This window comes from Meriones unguiculatus, chromosome 8 (genome assembly GCF_030254825.1).
Source record: "Meriones unguiculatus strain TT.TT164.6M chromosome 8, Bangor_MerUng_6.1, whole genome shotgun sequence".
Lineage (NCBI taxonomy): Eukaryota > Metazoa > Chordata > Mammalia > Rodentia > Muridae > Meriones > Meriones unguiculatus.
Genome location: NC_083356.1, coordinates 115,228,084 through 115,245,272, shown reverse-complemented (window position 1 = coordinate 115,245,272; position 17,189 = coordinate 115,228,084). Strand labels below are relative to the sequence as shown.

Here is a 17,189-nt window from a genome sequence, read left to right as displayed (position 1 = left end):
CTTTCAGTATTTTTTATATTTAAAAATCATCCACCCTCCCCCCCTTACACAAAACATTTCTAGAATCTTATTCTAGTTGAGAGAATGTTCCAGTCTGCATGAGGAAATGAGTCAAAGATGAGAGACAACATAGTTTTAAAGTTGAAATATGAGACACCGTAAACTAATTAATTGGAATCTGGAGGATGAAAGTCACTATTAAGTAAAAGAAGAAGATATGGGAAAGAAAGAAAGGAAAGAAGGAATGAGAGAAAGAAACAAACAAACTAGAAATAGTCTGTTTCCTAGTGTCCTTCCAACTTTGGGCTCCACTCTCCCTCTCCAGTCTTACACTCAGGTATCCAGGAGCCTCCTCTCAGTGTATGACTTTGGTGCTATCCTGTGTGCATATTTGCTTTGTAAGTCCATTCCCTAAGTGTGTCGTAACACTAATAAACAACATCAGAAGAGCTGATTAGACTCTCGCAGCCTGAGTCTAGTGAGGGCACATGGAGAAGTGAGCTCACTGCTTTTCCACCAGCAGGTGAAGGGAACCACTTGTAATTTTCCCTGCACAGAAGAAGAATCCCAGGCCTGAGACATTCCGTCGCTGTTCACCCTTATGCTCTCGGTACCGAATTCCTGCTGCAGGCTTAGCTGGGGTCCCTCTCCACACTGACCCTAGTTAGGGACACTGCAGACCACGTATCTCACTGGCACAGGATGGAGGAGTCTTGAGTTTCTAGAATCCAGAAGGCCGCTGCCCACACAAGTGTCTCAGAGAAGTGGCCCTGGCTATTCTCTTTTTTATTCTATCTTCTCTTAATACACTCTCCCCTTTTTATTGAGTAATTTTTGGAAAACCATATCAAATTGGGGTGTTTCTGCCCTCTTTCCTAATCATAGCTGTTCAAACTGCACGCAGACAAACGCTTTGAAAACACGAGATTACTGGTTAGCAAGAGGTAGGCATCTTCGGCGCCTGTCTTCCCTTTACTGTGGCAAAGAGAGCGTCAGTTACTATCCCCTTTGGTTTAGGACCTTCTCCAAGTTTGGCTAAGCATCAGCCTTTTAACTGTGACATCATCAAATTACTGTAGCACATGAAGACTGACCATTCTTTTTCACCCCTTTCTTTTTCAGTCTCAGACTTCCGGGAAAATATGTGACAAAAGAGTCTTGTTACACTTCAAATATTCATAAAATAACTCATTGAAAAGTGACGGCTGTATTATTGAAGAGCACAGTCACTTTAAAACAGAGGCATGAAGGTACAAAGGAGGCTTCTTGGGAACAAGTGTTTCAGTGGGGAGGGTAATAGGTGAAAATGACTAAAATTTAGCATCTAAGGTATGAAATTATCGAGAAAGAAATACATTTAGAAAACTTGAGCTCCGGTACTCAGTTCTGTATTGACCAGGGTTCTGAGAGCCAACAAGCACAATTCCATTGCCAAGGAGGCTTGGTGTAAAGAAAGACATTCTTGGTCTATTTGGAGAAAAACATTTCACAAAGACGATTAGTCTGCATTTTCTGGTAGTTTTTCTAGAATCCCATTTTGGCAGATCAAAAGAAACATACAGAATGTCCTTAAATTAATCCGTTTTTAAGTTTTAGGATTCCTAAAGGTTGAAAGTTTATTTTGATAATAAAATAAAATAGAGTGAGATAAAACAAAAATAGGTTGGAGTTGACAAGCCCAACAAACAGATGGAAAAGGGTCCAAGAGAAGGCCAGAAAATCAGAAACCCACTCAGTCATCCTCAGGAATCCCATTAAATGCGCGAAACTAGAAGCTACAACATACAGACAGAGGAGCGGGTCAGACCTGCGCACAGGGCTTCGGTCTTTGTGAGCCTCTTTGAGCTTTTGTCATGTTGATTGAGAAGGCCTTGTTTCCTTCCCGTCCTCCATCCTTTCTGATTCTTAAACTCTTTGCACTTCCTCCTCTGCAGGTTTCCCTGAGCACTAAAAGGAGGGATGTGATGGAGACATCCCTTTTAGGGCTGAGTGTGCCAAGGTCTCTCACTCTCTCCATAATGTCTGCATTATGGGTATCTGTATTTGGTCCCATCTGTTGGTGAAGGAAACATCTCTGATGATGGCTGGGTAAGGTGCTGATCTAAGCATACACACACACAGCACACACACACACACACACACACACACACACACACACACACCATATATATATATATACACATATATATATAACATATCTTATATACATGTTATATATATCAGGATGTCATTAGGAGTCATTTATTTCTCTCTCCTTCCTCTTTCTTTCCCACTCCCTTATTTATTTATTTATTTATTTGTTTGTTTACCAGGTTCTCTCTCTGTAGCCCAGGCTAACCTTGAACTCAGTGTGCAGCCCAGATTAGCCTTAAACTCCTGACCTCAACCTTCCAAGTGCTGCATTATGTGTGTGAGTCTCCACGCCTGGCTTGACAGAGCATTTTTAAGCTGTCTTGAGTAGAAAAAATAATTTTTAAACCACACTTTCAGGCAGTTTGGTTGTTCTTTTGCTAGTGGGAATTGCCACACAGCCAGCCATGTGCCTCTTGCTGACATGGAAGGTCTAATCTGAAGCGGATACTTGTATGTAGCAAATTATACATATATAAAAGGTTCTCGGGGCTGGAAAGATGGTTCAGCAGTTAAGAGCACTGGCTGCTCTTCTAGAGGACCCAGGTTCAATTCCCAGCACCCACACGGCAATTCACAACTATCTGTAACTCTAGTTCCAGGGGATTTGACACCTTCACACATACAAACAGGAAGGCAAAACACCAATGCACGTAAAATAAAATCTAAAAGTCATTAAAAAATTAACAACAACAACGAAAAATTTTCTCTTTTCCTGGCTGCCCACATACTTGGTAACCTCCCATGCTACAAATGATCGGGAGAAATGAGTCAAAGTTGAATTCATGCTGCAGCGTAATTCCAAACGCCGTATCAGTGAGCCTTCATGGGTCCAGTTTAAACAAAGAGAGGGTGGGCTTTTTCCTGCGTGGGTACAGCTGCCGCTTACTCTCATCCTCAGCAGTCCCTCGGACAGTGCCGATCCTGTCCCGGTGTTAGATGAAGAACTACAGAACCGAGATCCTGCGACACAGAGTTCTCAATTCAGGGTAATAACGTGCATGCCAAGAGGTCTGATTAGTTGATTGGATGAATTAAGAAACAGACCAAACTCAACCCTGACCACAATTGCTGCTCTGGGGACGGGGAGGCATTAGGTGAGCAGCTGGCTCCAGGGCAAACATGTGTCTTTCCTTGCTTCCATCCTTAACTGGGAAATGTTGAGATGGGACTAAAATCACTAGGAAAGAAAGTATTTTTCCAATCAGGATACAAAGAACATTCTAGAAAGGTTTTCATTTTACTCTCAATGTTCTATAATTAAAGTAATTTCTGGTCAAATTATAAACACAGAGATTTGTGCTCGTCTGCAAAGACACTGTAACGACACTTCCTATCACACTGCCACGTAGGCTTTTGAAAAAAAATGAGAAAAAATAGAGAATTTGTAAAGGAGATGAAACTTACTTGGGATCATCGAATAAACAAATGAGAATTTACCTCTGTTGCAAAATTTAATAGCTCCATGTGAGAAATAAAATAGTAGGAAGTAAAATTAATATTTTCTTATCCCCAGAGAAGCCAGTTTCTTCAAATTATTATGTTTTATTTTTCTCAATAAAATATATGAACATTTTAAAAATGCATGGTTGACAATAAACTGTAAGATGCAAATACAAATACCTACGATGATGTTACAGTTCACTGTTCAGAGTGATAACATCAAGGATTGTTCTCATCAGGAGAACACAAAATAAACAGACTGTCACCTGCGTTGTCTAGTATTGGGTCTCCTTGGGGTGAAATAAAACAAAAAAAATATCATTTCAGGAACTCAGACTAAAGAATCTTTTCATTTGAGGGCATGTTATGAGAGTGATTGTTCTATAACACATTTTCATGTTTGGAAGACGGGCTAAATATAAGATAATCATCAAAACTGGATTTTATTCTCTGCCTTGCCGTCTCTCTGGTGTGTGTGTGTGTGTGTGTATGTGTGTGCCTGTGTGCGTGTACATGTGTCTGTGTGCGTGTGTGTGAGAATGTGTGCACATGTGCACACGTGCCTCTGTCTGCGTGCATATTTGTGTGTATGTGCATGCATCTGTGTGTGTGTGCATGTGCAGAATAACATTAAATGCCGCACTCTATCATGACCTCCCTTATTTCCTCAGAGGCTTATTTACTGAATCAGCCTCTTGGTTATCACTAGTCTGGCTGGCCACTGAGCTCCCAACATTCCCCTGTCTCCAGTCCCACATGCTGGGGTCACACAAGCATCTATTCCTGGTTCTTTATGTGGGTGCGGGGATTCACAAATCACTCAGGTCCTTGTGCCTGCACAGCAGGAATTCCTGCTCACTGAGCCCAAAGGAAGTTGTTTTTTTTTTTTCTTTCAAAAAATCATCACTTGAAAACAACTCCCAAATATATCTATTACATTCCTAAAACAGACAGTTCAACACCCCAAAATAAGTCTGAGAAGTATTATTTAAAAATAGAATTCCTTGTTATTTTAAGGGTGGAAAACTTGCATGTATGCCACCTGATTCTATGCCCTGACACCAGCCAATGTGGTTTGAAGCGTGAGGTCTCCAAATTCCAATAATTGAGGCCTTGATCACCTGCTTTGTGTACAAGGGCTAAGACAATACCACCAGAGCCTTCTGAAAGACCATGGAGGTGATGATCATTCCTGATTTAAAAATCAATACACCTCTGGACCAGCAAAACAAATTAAATGACATCCTTTCAGAAACTCCCTGCCTAAACAAGTTGGAATGTTGCTCAGGAACTCAACGTGTACAGCACAGTGCTGGGGAAGATCAGGTCTGTGCTGCAGAGAAAAAAAAAAAAGAGAGAAGACAAAAAGGAAACTCCTCTGGGCAGAAAGAAGCGGAAAGGCAGGGGGCCTGTTTGATGGATTCCTAATTCTGCAAAGCTGAAGCATGTTTCCTCTTACATGGCCAATGACATGCTGCTTGCCCTCCCACTAAAGGACGTGATAACTGAGCTGTTTCTCCACACAGGGCAACAGATCTGGAGTGTTCAGTCCTAAGGACAGCCTTGGCTTTCCCGAGCCACGCCTTGTGTGGTGGTAAAGTCTCCAGGACTATCTACATCACTGTGTAGGCTCGTGTGGCCTACAAGTGTGGCCTAGAATGTGCTTTATATGGTCCAGGCTGACCTTAAACTTAGAGAGATTCTGCTTTCGCCCAGTAAGCGAGTTGTTGGGACTAAAGACAAGTGCTACCATGCCTGGCATGCTTCCTTCTTTAAATTTGCTTTTAGAGTCCCAGAATTTCCCCATCTGAACAGAATCCTAACTGGAAATTCAATACGATAACATACTGAAAAACAAATGGTAGCTCAAGTAGGTAGACCAGACTCTACACAAACCAGTGTGATTTTAGTACAGCTTCTTAACTTGAAAAAGAGGAAAGACTTTGACAAGTTAGTGACCTAGGCAAGCCTCTCTCTCTAAAAGCATATCTGCAATAAGTTGCCAGATCGAGCAAACAAGAATCTAAGATGGCCAGTTAAATTTTATGTTTTTTTGTTTTTTTAATTCACTCCTTCTTTCTGGTGAATTTTAGATTAACAACAAAACCAAAATGGCAGCATAACAACAAACTGAGAGTTAAGCGGAGGGCAAGAAGCCGAAGAGGGGTATGACCTCCAGCACCATCTTTCCTGTGACCCCCTCCACATTCTAAAGTTGCAAGGACCTCACTCAGTCGGGGCCCAAGCATTGGACACTCAAGGCTGTGGTGGACAGCTCATGTCCAAACTCTACCAGCGGTTTACCAGAAAGCCATGTTACTAGAGTGCCCTGTGCATCGACTCTGATCTCACCTGCTCCTTTCTTGACTGTAGATGCGGGAGACATGCTCTCAGAACAGTGTCCTGCTGCTTCTTGCATGCTCGCCTTGCCCAAACTTAAGTTTTTTAGGATTTTGATTGCCAAGTAGTCCCTGAGGGGCTTTATGGACTATCAAGATTAATTTTTATGTGTTTTCCTATTCCTATTGTTCCTTTCTTGTGTATGCATGCACTTCTCAGCTTTTCTCAGTAGAAAACATCTCTGGTTCAAGTTTGTTTTTCCATTCATGTTATAAAAATATACAATAGTTGTAAAGGGAAATAAAGAGCTGTAATAAAATGCCTCACTCTGCTGGCAACAGTGATAATTGCTTTATTGACTAAAGCTCTGTTAATTGTACAGCTTGACATTCAAAACTTGTTCATTTGACTTGAAATTATTTTCCATGAATGCAAAGAGGCAAGGAGTTCAATCCAAAAGTAGATTTAAAGAGAACCATCCTCGTTTTCCTTTAAATTTGTAAGAGAATGTGATTACATCCAAACTTAGTTTAGAAATACACAAAGTCTTCTTTCTAAATAGAACCAACACATAAGAGGAGAGAGTGTGTGTGTGTATATATATATATATATATACACACATGTATATATACACACATGTATATATATATATATATATATGTATACATACATACATGTGTTTCTATATAGTGTACAACATCACCAAACTTTAAAACCCATCCAGTTTGCTTACATAGATAGTGCCTCAATATTTTCTAATCAAGAAATAGAGAGGAGCTGGAAGTTGGCTCAGTGCATGCTGAGCTCAGATCCCTAGCAGCTGTGGAAAATAACCATGCACGGTGTAACTGGCCTGCAACCACGGCACTGGAGCAGGGGCAAACAGGCAGACTGGAGGAGCTTGCTGGCTACCTAGTCTAGCAAGCTGAGACCCTGTCTCAAAGATACCCACTTCCACGTGTTCATGAACGGTGCACACGCCGGCACATACTACGCATGAACAATGAGAGAAGCAAAGGAAACAGCACAGTTGTCAGGAAACGCAGCAAGTGTCTGTCTGTAACACCCTAGAGATTTATCTTTCTGGATGGGCCACAGAAGCACATGACTGTAATCCCAACACGTGGGTGGCGGAGCAAGGGTGACTGCCGTGAGTTCAAGGCCAGCCTGGGCTACACAGCCAAGAAAATGAAACAAAATAATAACAAAAGTTTACCGTTTTAAGCAAAAGGGTATTTAGGAAGATTTCAGGAGTGACGGTAAAGCAGTTTTCCATTTTCTGAAATTAGTTCTTTCAGGATGCTTGGTCCTTCAGTCTTCACGAGATCATCTGAAAGTTTATTGACCACTATGACTCTCCTGTCATGTCTAACCTTTTTACTGAAATTGGACAAATGCCTCTCCCTCATAACACAAGTAACTTCATTTAAAATATTTTGTGTAATTATTTGGGGATCACCAAATACCCGCCAGACAGCAGAATCACCCACAATGGCGATGACTGTCAGTTATCAAAATACTTCAGTTTGCCCCACCCTCCTCAAGCTGGGGTTAAAAGCTGTCCTCTGGGAATCAATCATGCTCTCAGCAGAGAAGAATATTGCAGAGACGTGGAAGCTGAAATGGAGACTATAATCTTTTGTGATTACCCTTGAGGCTGAAGTGAACGCCAAAAGGAAAGCCTATGAATTGCTGATAATTTCCTGTGATGACCCACTCCCAGGAAATTCTGATATTACTCCTGGACCGTAACAAAGGGCTGTTCCCCAGACGTGCGGCTTCAAAGAGCTCCACGTCTGCGGGTCACAAAGCTGCTCATCCATTACAGGGACCAGGTCTGGGAGACGGCAGTGCTCTTCGAAGACAATGTGGGGCCTGATTGCATGGAGGCCGATCAGCTGTGTGCTACAAGCCACCTTTCTAAAAAGTCCTTCTCTGCAATAGCTGATTTAAAGAATGTATCAGTTTTAACTTACAAAAGTCCAAAGACCCATGCAGTTTTTCTGCTGGTCCTGCTTGGCTATGGCTAAAAACTTATCCCCCCGAGTAAAATTTTATTTAAGGTGATATTTTTATTATGAGAAAAAAACTATTGTACACATATACTTCCCTTAAAAGTCCATCTAAGACTTAGGGTGGAACCTAGCAAGTTGCAGTTACTCAGAGTTTAGGTAGCGTGCCTTAAATTCAGGAAAACAAAAGTTTACGGAGAAGGGGCGTAACAGTGGGAAATGTGTAAGTTAAACATGGAAAGCTGCGGAATTCTTGGAATAAATGTTCATTATTAGCGTGTGAAGGATAACTTTGTAAGCTGACTGTTAGGACTGAGTAAATCGCTTCTTAAGTGGCCATTGACCTAGTTGTGGCTTCACTAGTGAATAATGTGGACCAAAGGTTCCAAAAGCATCTTTAAATTATTACAGAAAACAGCGCTGTCTTAGGGCTCAATGACAGCCTCATGGGCGCACAACTCTCAGCTTCCCAAGTATCCTTAGAGAAAAACAGAGTCCTGACCTCCACCAAGTAGACCCTTTTCTTAGCCTTTCCTGAATTTGTTGTGACCATCTTTAGTACTTGGAGGAAGTCAGGTGATTCTGGTGTGTGATGGCATAGTCTGTCATTTCTCATTCAACTGGAACAAACTGGATACACACCAAAAACAGGTACAAACATTTCAAACTAGAGTACTCATCTCATAAGCTCAAGTTCTTGGCCACATGTATAATCTTGGTATCTATGTTATTAGGGTTTCTTTAATGCACAAAGCCAGTTCCAGTGATGCACATTATTTATTTATGGCAGTTAAAAGGGATCAAAGGGACTGAAATATTAATATAAATTACTATTATTTGTAAGAATAGTGCCTTGTTATGTTGAGTCCTTTTGCAAAAATCCTATATGCAAAAAGTATTTTAAATGATTAAAAATATTATTGTGATGTTTCACAACATTTTCCTCCCATAACCAAGAAAAACCAAATAAACTCTGGAAAGTTCCTAAATATTCAACCGTCCTCAGTTCTCTGTGAAGATAATAAACTCAAACTTTTATTATATAAGTATTAGGATTATAAGTATTGAGGTGGAGGCAGCGGCACAAAATGACCTTCTCAAGATCACTCCCACACTCTGCTTGGAAATAAACAGTGCCCTCTCCCTCTTTGCTCCCACGTGGACCCTGGTTTCCAGGCCAGCATGACCTGACGTCATGCCTTCCTATGGAGCCAGTCATGCAGAGTCATTCCTTAGATTAAAGAGGATCTTCTCGATGGCTTCCGCAAGAGGTAGAATATAATGAATTTTGTGACTAATTAAACTTGTAAAGGGCACACACCTCCCAATTTAGATGGTAAGTGCTTCAAGGTGTCCCTCCTGACAGCAGAGATGGTTTATCACTTCCGTGTCTGATCGCTTCCTTTGGAGGGAAGGAGAGTTTGTGAGTTTGATCACACTGCAGTGACAAGGAGCCATCGCGCGTGACAGCAGCATGGTGTCCGCTTATGAGAAAGCGGGAACTAGATCCAGACACGTTCTCAACGAGGAGAGTTCTTTGTTCACACAGGCCTGTGAGAGAGAGAGACGCTCTGTGCCACTGTGCCTCTCAGAGCTTCAGCTGGCTCTAGGAACTACACTCACTAGAGAGCAGGTTGGGACTCACAAGACAAACCTGTCCTCAAGGAACAGGGCATGCGAAGGGGGGTTCTCAGCTTGACTTTGGAGGGTTTGTTGGGCACTGAAAATAGCACCCCACATGAAGAAACTGTGAGAAGTGTCCGCACTTCAATTTGGGTCAGGTGACTGTGGGGGCCATCCCTTGCTTGCTTCTCATTATTTTTATTCTTTTTAGGGCTAGCCCACTCTACTGGAAGAAACGGAGACAGTCGGTTATATCCTTCATCCTTCTGATCCACAGAGTCCTCAGCAATGACAAGGAAAACCTATTTCATACATGAGCACATTAAAATAATTAGCTATTAGATAGCCTCAAAACATGCTAACGCCCTGTGATTCCGGGTTCCACGGGAACAAGGTATCATTCATAAAGCTCAGGCTGTTTATCGTTCCATTTCAAGCATCCCAACGTAAAAAAGGAAGTTATAAAAAACTGAAGTGAAAGCTCAATTTGTGAGAAAGTCTTTTCCCAAGATTCCTACTAAGCTTGCAGATGTGTTTTAACTTCACAGATTGCCAAATAGCACTCCAATTCATCTTTAGCACCCTCAGTGCAACCATAAAAGCAAAGAGACTGGAATATTCCACAGCGTGCTGCTCATCTGCAAAGAGACGTAATGCTTAATTCTGAGCACAAGAGTCTAGAAGGAGGACAAGACAGAAAAAGAAGAAGCAAGAAAAACTGTGTTCCCGGAGGGGTGCTTTTTGGGGTACCGCCACCACCAATCACTGAGCACCTGACTTAGAAGTCAAGTACCTCTTCTGGGCTGAAGAGAATGTTTTACCTATTAATATTTCCCAGCTTTCTTGCTGAGTGTTTGTTCCCGCTTTATCACTGGCGCACAACGGCTTGGTGGCTGAGACAAGCTACCTACAGGCTTGTGTTATGGCTGTAACTGGCCACTTTCTAATTGGATTTAAGGCCTGCTCCACAGGAAGAAACCCACGCCTGATACTATAAATCTCGCCAAGAACCTGGGATTGGGAACACAGCCCACTACTATTTTTTTTCTGCTAAATGGACAGACATAGTAACTGCTCTCTGAAACTGGATTCCTACACCCACAAATCAGAGCACCTCTCAGACCTCACCTGAGAAGTTCTTAGAGCAATGGACCATGCTTAATTCGGAGACTCACAACAGGTCAAAGGTCAGGGAATAAGTGTCTATGGAGTGCCCAGCCACAAGCAGGACATTCATATCAAACTTTCTCCCTTGCTCTCACCCTACTGCCTGCCACAAAGCTCAGGGAGCACTGCAGAAGAGCAGGTAGAAAGACTGTAAGAGCTAAGGGTGGGAAGGACGGAGTGAAACTGTGTCTTCTGGCTGTGACAGGACCTTTGCACTCCAGGGACCCACAGCAGCTGTGGTTGTCTACATGTGACGAGTACAAGATCAAGCCATCGACATTTCAGCACGGATGAGGAAGGGGTTGGGGAATCCCCACCCCTAACTGAGGTGCTGCACACAGCTGACGACATCGAGGGGAGAAAGGAGCAATATGGTACGCTGACCATATTCCAGTGGATGGCCCCACATCCTCAATTATATGAACGGTACAAATTGAACTTGATAATTATATATCAAAAACAACAAGCTTAGGAGTGGAGATGGATATGGAAGGAGCTAGGGAGAGGAGCAGGGCAAATATGATCAAAATACATTGTGATAAAGTTCTCAAATTAATAAAAATATTTTTAAAAGAATAAGCTGGAGGTTTCTTCTATTCCTAAGAATACTAGTTGAGAATGAGATACAGTTTTTAAAGAAGATGGACCAAGGTAGACACTCTTTCCGAGGTGATGCTACTGTTGAAAAATGCTGACCTGGGGCAGTGCCAAGGCTGAGGACCCGTCTTGCCAGAAAAATCTAATGAGCCCTCCAAGTACACATAATCCTTGAAACCTGAGCAGTGACGATTTGTCCCGCAGCGCGTGGAGCCTGGGACAATGAAAGGGGCGCACAGGAGGACAGGCGCACATGCAGCGTGTTGGGGCCGCAGAGGCCTCTTTGTAGACTGCCCACACCTCAAAAGGACCATCAGAATCTGATCAGAACCTCCAGGGAGCTTATGGGTGAATTCCAACTCAGTTGTCAAGTTAACATTTGCTCATCACAGTGACAGTAGCCTCAGCCACACAGGGAATGGTTGTGAGTGGGTGTCTTAACCAGTGATTTAGACACACGGAGGAACCTGGGCTGCCCTTGCAGAAGCACCCCTTTATACTTACAGCCATGAAGTCGTTAGTACAGTAAGTGTTAAGGCTGCTGAGTGAGGCAAAGGATCCAAGTAAAAATGGCATGTTTGTGCCCTTGAGGGGGTAGGAAAACAAGCGTGTGCATTATCACTGTGAAGTTGGCTTTCTCTTCCCACTGATCACGATATTTTTTCCTGTGTCAAATTTCAATATTTTCTAGACATACATACCCATGGCTAAGTATTTGTACAAAAAAAAAATCTTTGTTATTTCTTTACCGAATCTTAAAAGTTTTCTTTTTTTCCTAATTTATTCTAATTGTGTGTGTGTGTGTGCGTGTGTGTATGTACACAAGAGTGTGGGTGCCTGGCAGAGGCCAGAAGAGGACGCTGGAGTCCCTGAAGTTGGAGTAAGGTGGTCGTGAGCTACCTAATGTGGGCATTGGGAACTGAACTCAGATGCTCTGCAAAAGCATCACACACTCTCAGGCCATCTCTCCAGTCCCATGAAGCTTTGCCATAAGCATGCTGGACCTGGTCCAGAAACAATTTCCACCTCTTTCAAGTGATTCCGAGTAACTGCAGAAGATTTCATCTCACTGTATCTTAATATCACACGCTTCTTCAGAACAATATAAATGAGGATGGCTCTTTAACGTACTTTAAAGCTACCATCAAAAGTAAATTTTCACCTGCATTTTTAAAAATTTGGCTGGGATAAAGGGGTAAGTATAGTTAGTTATACACACTAGTATGCATAAAATATGAAATAAATAACTTTTTAATGCTATCAAGCACCATTAAAGTATAAAAATCAGACCCAAAGTGACAAGATTCTCTTGGGGTTACATCAGCTGAAGCAGCTCACTGCACAAGGAAAAAGCAGAAGTATGTACTTGAATGTAGAAATAAGCGGCTTATTCAGTAGGTCAGAGTGTCAGAAGCTGGTGGAAGAGGTCAGTGTTGACTTTAGGGCACCTTACGATGACAGCTCCTGAGGAACAGGCGTAAGCTAAAACAGCAGAGTAAATGAGACTTTAGTTTCTAATTTCTCTCTCTCAGCACCAGTTGATAAATGCATCATTTCTATTCTCAGAAAGAGAAACTTTGAGCGCTTGGTGATGTTTCCCGGCTACGAGTGATTCAGACTGCCGGAGCATCTAGACTGATAAGGTGACTTGCTAATCGCGTTGGTGATCTCAGAGCTTGTCATGTGTGACTCAGAGGATCACACAGAGGCTTGAGACTTTATACTCTGGAGCCGTCGTTACACTGTTCCACAAACTTGATCATGTGTTAGGAAAAAATAATTTCAAGGTAAGCAGTTAAACCAGAGTTGTTTTTTTTGTTGTTGTTGTTGTTTTGTTTTGTTTTGTTTTGTTTCTCCCTAAAAAAAAAAATAAGGTTACTGGGCCTCTTGCTGTGAAACAGCAGTTGTGCCCGCGGTTTCCTAAAAAAGTAGCAGAAGCACAGCTGGACCTGAGAAGAACTTCACATAAACAGGCTCATAAAACACCTGTCAGCACGCGGAGAAACTGAGGGGTGGCTGTGGGCCCTAGGGAGCTCCTGACTCCAGTCAAAATGCATGCAAACACATCTGTCCCTGTGTGCAGAATGTGGCCTCCTAGATGAAGCTCCACCTACCGATACATGTAGTCGTGTGAGTTGGAAACCTGTCTGATCTGAGCTCACAGCAAAATATCACAGACCTCGTGGCTTCGTGTTTTCACGCCCCTGGAGGACGGAGTCTGTGATTAGGTCAGGTTATGTTTGGGAATATAAATATGTACACACACATATACATAAGCATGTAAAAACAATTAGTGAAAAAGGAGGCCATGGAGTTGAAGGAGAGCAGGGTAGGGCACACGGGAGCGTTTGGAAGAAGTTAAGAGAAGGAAAAATGTTGTATCTCAAAATATAACAATTTTAATAAGTTGGGAACAGCTTAAAAATTGGCAGGGGGTGGGGCTGAGAAATGACCCAGTCTGCGAGTGCTAACTGGATATAAATAAGAAAACTGAAGTCGCCGGATGGCCCGATGCAGGCAGCCACCTTGATGAAAAGAAAACTGCTCTTGAAAGACAAACAGTGAACGCCAGGGCAGTGGCAGCAATGGGCATCAGTGTGTAGCCAGGCAGAAAAGCCTGCTGGGTCTTGGCTGTGAAGGTCAAATTCTTAAAGAGAATTGATGTCTGTGTTTCCATGGTCTTCTGCTCTTTCAGTGACACAGACCAGCCCTCTGAACAGCATAAGCACTGAATCTGGGGGCTGCTCTTACCGGGCTGTATTCATCAGGACATGGGGCCAAAAGATCATGCTCCTGATGGGCATTTCCTTACCTGTCCCTTCACAGCTCTGCTGGATGGGGTCTTATGCTCTTTGTGTATTGTCTTTGAAAAGGTTTGTTTACTTAATTTCGTACTTGTGAGCATTTACCTATGATGATGCATGTGCCATATGTGTGCCTGGTGCCCTCAGAGGTTAGTACGAGCTCTTACCCCTGAGCCATCTGCTTATTCATCATATATAGCACAGAGAGATTCTCTCAGTTGTGGAGTTGAGGCAAGACAACCTCTAAATGAATGCTGGAATGTGTGTAGATTTTGCAGTGTATAAATTCAACACAAAACAAGACACCTGGGCTGGAGAGATGACTCACAACCATAAATACAAGAACAAGACCCCTATTTGGGTTTTGACCAGTGGTTCCTAATCTGTAGGTCTTAGGCCCTTTGGGGAAAGGGATTGTCAAACCCTTTCACAGAGGTCACCTAAAGCCACCTGCATATCAGATATTTACATTACAATTTATAACAGTTGCAAAATTACAGTTATGAGATATAAGTGGAAATAATTTTATGGCTGGGGCTCACCATACCATGAGGAACCGCAATAAAGGAAGGTTGAGAACCCCCGTTTTAGACTGTGACACAATTCATTTTTAATTCTAATTCATTGTGTAATATTCCACTGTACTATAAACAAAAGAGAAACATTAATTATTTGTTTATTGAAACACAGTCTCACTATGTAGCCTTGACTGGCCTGGAATTCATATATAGGTCAGGCTGGCTTCGGTCTCCCAGAGATCTGACTGCCTATGTGCTGGGATTAAAGGTGTGCACCACCATACCTGATCATGACTTTTTAAAAGAATTACTTCATTTGTGTGTGTGTGTGTGTGTGTGTGGAGGACAGAAGAGGGCACTACTCTACTGGAGCTGGAATTACAGACAGTTGTGTACCAGTTCATGTGGGTTCTGGGAATTGCACTTGGAGCCTCTGCAAAAGCACCAAGGGCTCTTAACCACTGAGATATCACTCCAGCCCCCAAATATATGTATTTTAAATTAACTTAAGGTAACAAAGCTTGGAATTTTCAAAGCATTTATCTAAAATGTAGTAATTCTACTGCTACTCTTAAGATAAAATTTGATTGATTAAGTTTGATCCCTTTTTAATCATTATTAATAACAGTGCTGGCTGAAAATAAATGACAGCACAATTCACCTTGTTCCTCACAGAAAGACTACACAGTAACTTTTGAACTTTGCCAACAAGATCTACAGCTGTTGTACACATTCGGCAGAGCTGCTTATAGAAGCTTGTGTTCCATATTCAAAAGTCATTTCCTCTTTTCCTTCATGGTCCTGCAGAAAATGATCTAGCATGTGTCCAGTGTGGACAGAGAAAGAGTCCTGATTAGGCTTTGTTCCCTGTGAATGGAGCGGGAGTGACCGGGCCTAAAGAGCCACAGCGCAAAGAGCTGGAACACAAGTTTCATAGTCAGAAGATTGTGAAATACAGTCCCAGCTCCTCCTCTTGACAATAGGAGTGACAAGAACTGACTCCTCAATGTCTTGAGGCCTGAAGACTCAGAGGGATAGAAGTTATCACAAATACATGGCAATTTAGTGTAATAACTAGTAGCGATACAGAAACATTTCCTCAGGAAGGTGGCTAATGGTGTCCCCAAATTCTCCTAGGAAACATCCTGAGTGAGTTGGCTGCTGGGACAGAAAAACCAGGGGGGAAAAGGGCAGTCATTTAAACTGCAACTCAGAGAACATTACACATACACACAAGCCTGTGTATGTGTTTGTATCTGTGTGTGTGTTTTGAGTATGTGTGTGTGTGTGTGTGTGTGTATCTTTGTGTATTTTGCTGACTTTGAAGAAAAGATCTTTCTGTTTTGGCCCCATTGGTGCTCACTTTGCTCAACAGTATCAGGGAGGTCCCACTAGGGCTGACTCAATTTTAATACAGCACTAGAAGGGGTATGACTTGGATTTAACAAACTGAACAGAATCAGTATCTCTGGTAGGTTTTCTTACAATTTTTTTTTCACTGTGGTAATCAAGCAATGATAGTGTTTGAAAATTTAGAGCTTATTTTCTTCTAAGAAGGAAGAAAACGGTATAAAAGGAATATTCACTGAATTTCATCAACATATTATATCATAAATTTGTTATGCACAATAAACAAACAATATGGCAACTCGGTGCCTCTGTGTGCCCTATGCAGCAAGAATAAGCCAATATAAACTTTATTTTCATGATTCCCTGGGAAACAGAGATGCACTAGCATGAAAGACATTTTGAAAGTTGTAACAATGACAGGCAGAACATCACTATCTCTGGTTGTAAAAACCACCTGTAATCAGGTGTCTATCTGTTAGATGTGCAGCTTTCAAATGTGCCAGCTGCTGACAGCACATTCCCAGTCAAGGAGGCAGGGTGTGATCGGGGGCAGAGAACCAGGTTTTCATTTTGCCTTAAGTGGGAATGTTTTATTTGAAGCAGACCGTGCTTGTAAGACAGCTCTAATTTCCTGTGGGGAAATTTTGAAAAACAAAACAAAACTGTGTCACTTGTGCTAATAGTCATGTGTGAGACTTGCATTAAAAAGTAAACACACAGGCTCACACACTTAGGCTCACTCCATCGCCCAGGCTGCTATCAACAGTCTCTCCCTTGGGCAGTAGTCCACAGACTCATGGGGACCAAAAGACAGATTCCTAGAAGACATCCCAAGTGACAGCAAACTCTTCCGAAAGACGGAGGACTCCATAGCAGGCCTGACTCCGGCTTTCTGGAATGGCTCGGCGCCTCCCTCGGGCAGGGCCCACTCTCAGTTCTGGGGCATTCATGTGGCCAAGACGGGCCTGAGATTTATCTTACGTCCTGTGCTCCTTTGGACTAGAAACCACATTTACCTTTTCATGCCTTAGAACAAAACCCCAAACCAAACAGAAAAGCCTGTTGGGTTGGCCAGAAAATGAACCCACAGAAAACAGAAACATTCAACCGTTTCCCCGCTAAGTCAAAGGCAGAGCCTTTACCAGGCTGTCTGGCGCTTTCCCAGCTGATTGCCGAACAGCACTGGGCCCGACAGAAGGCTCGTC

At 42.5% G+C, this 17,189-nt stretch overlaps 1 protein-coding gene across 8 annotated transcripts in view; it reads right to left on the bottom strand.

The window, feature by feature from the left end:
* Znf385b (zinc finger protein 385B) overlaps positions 1 to 17,189 on the bottom strand; it is a 383,942-nt gene that overhangs the window by 69,697 nt on the left and 297,056 nt on the right. The window lies entirely within an intron of this gene.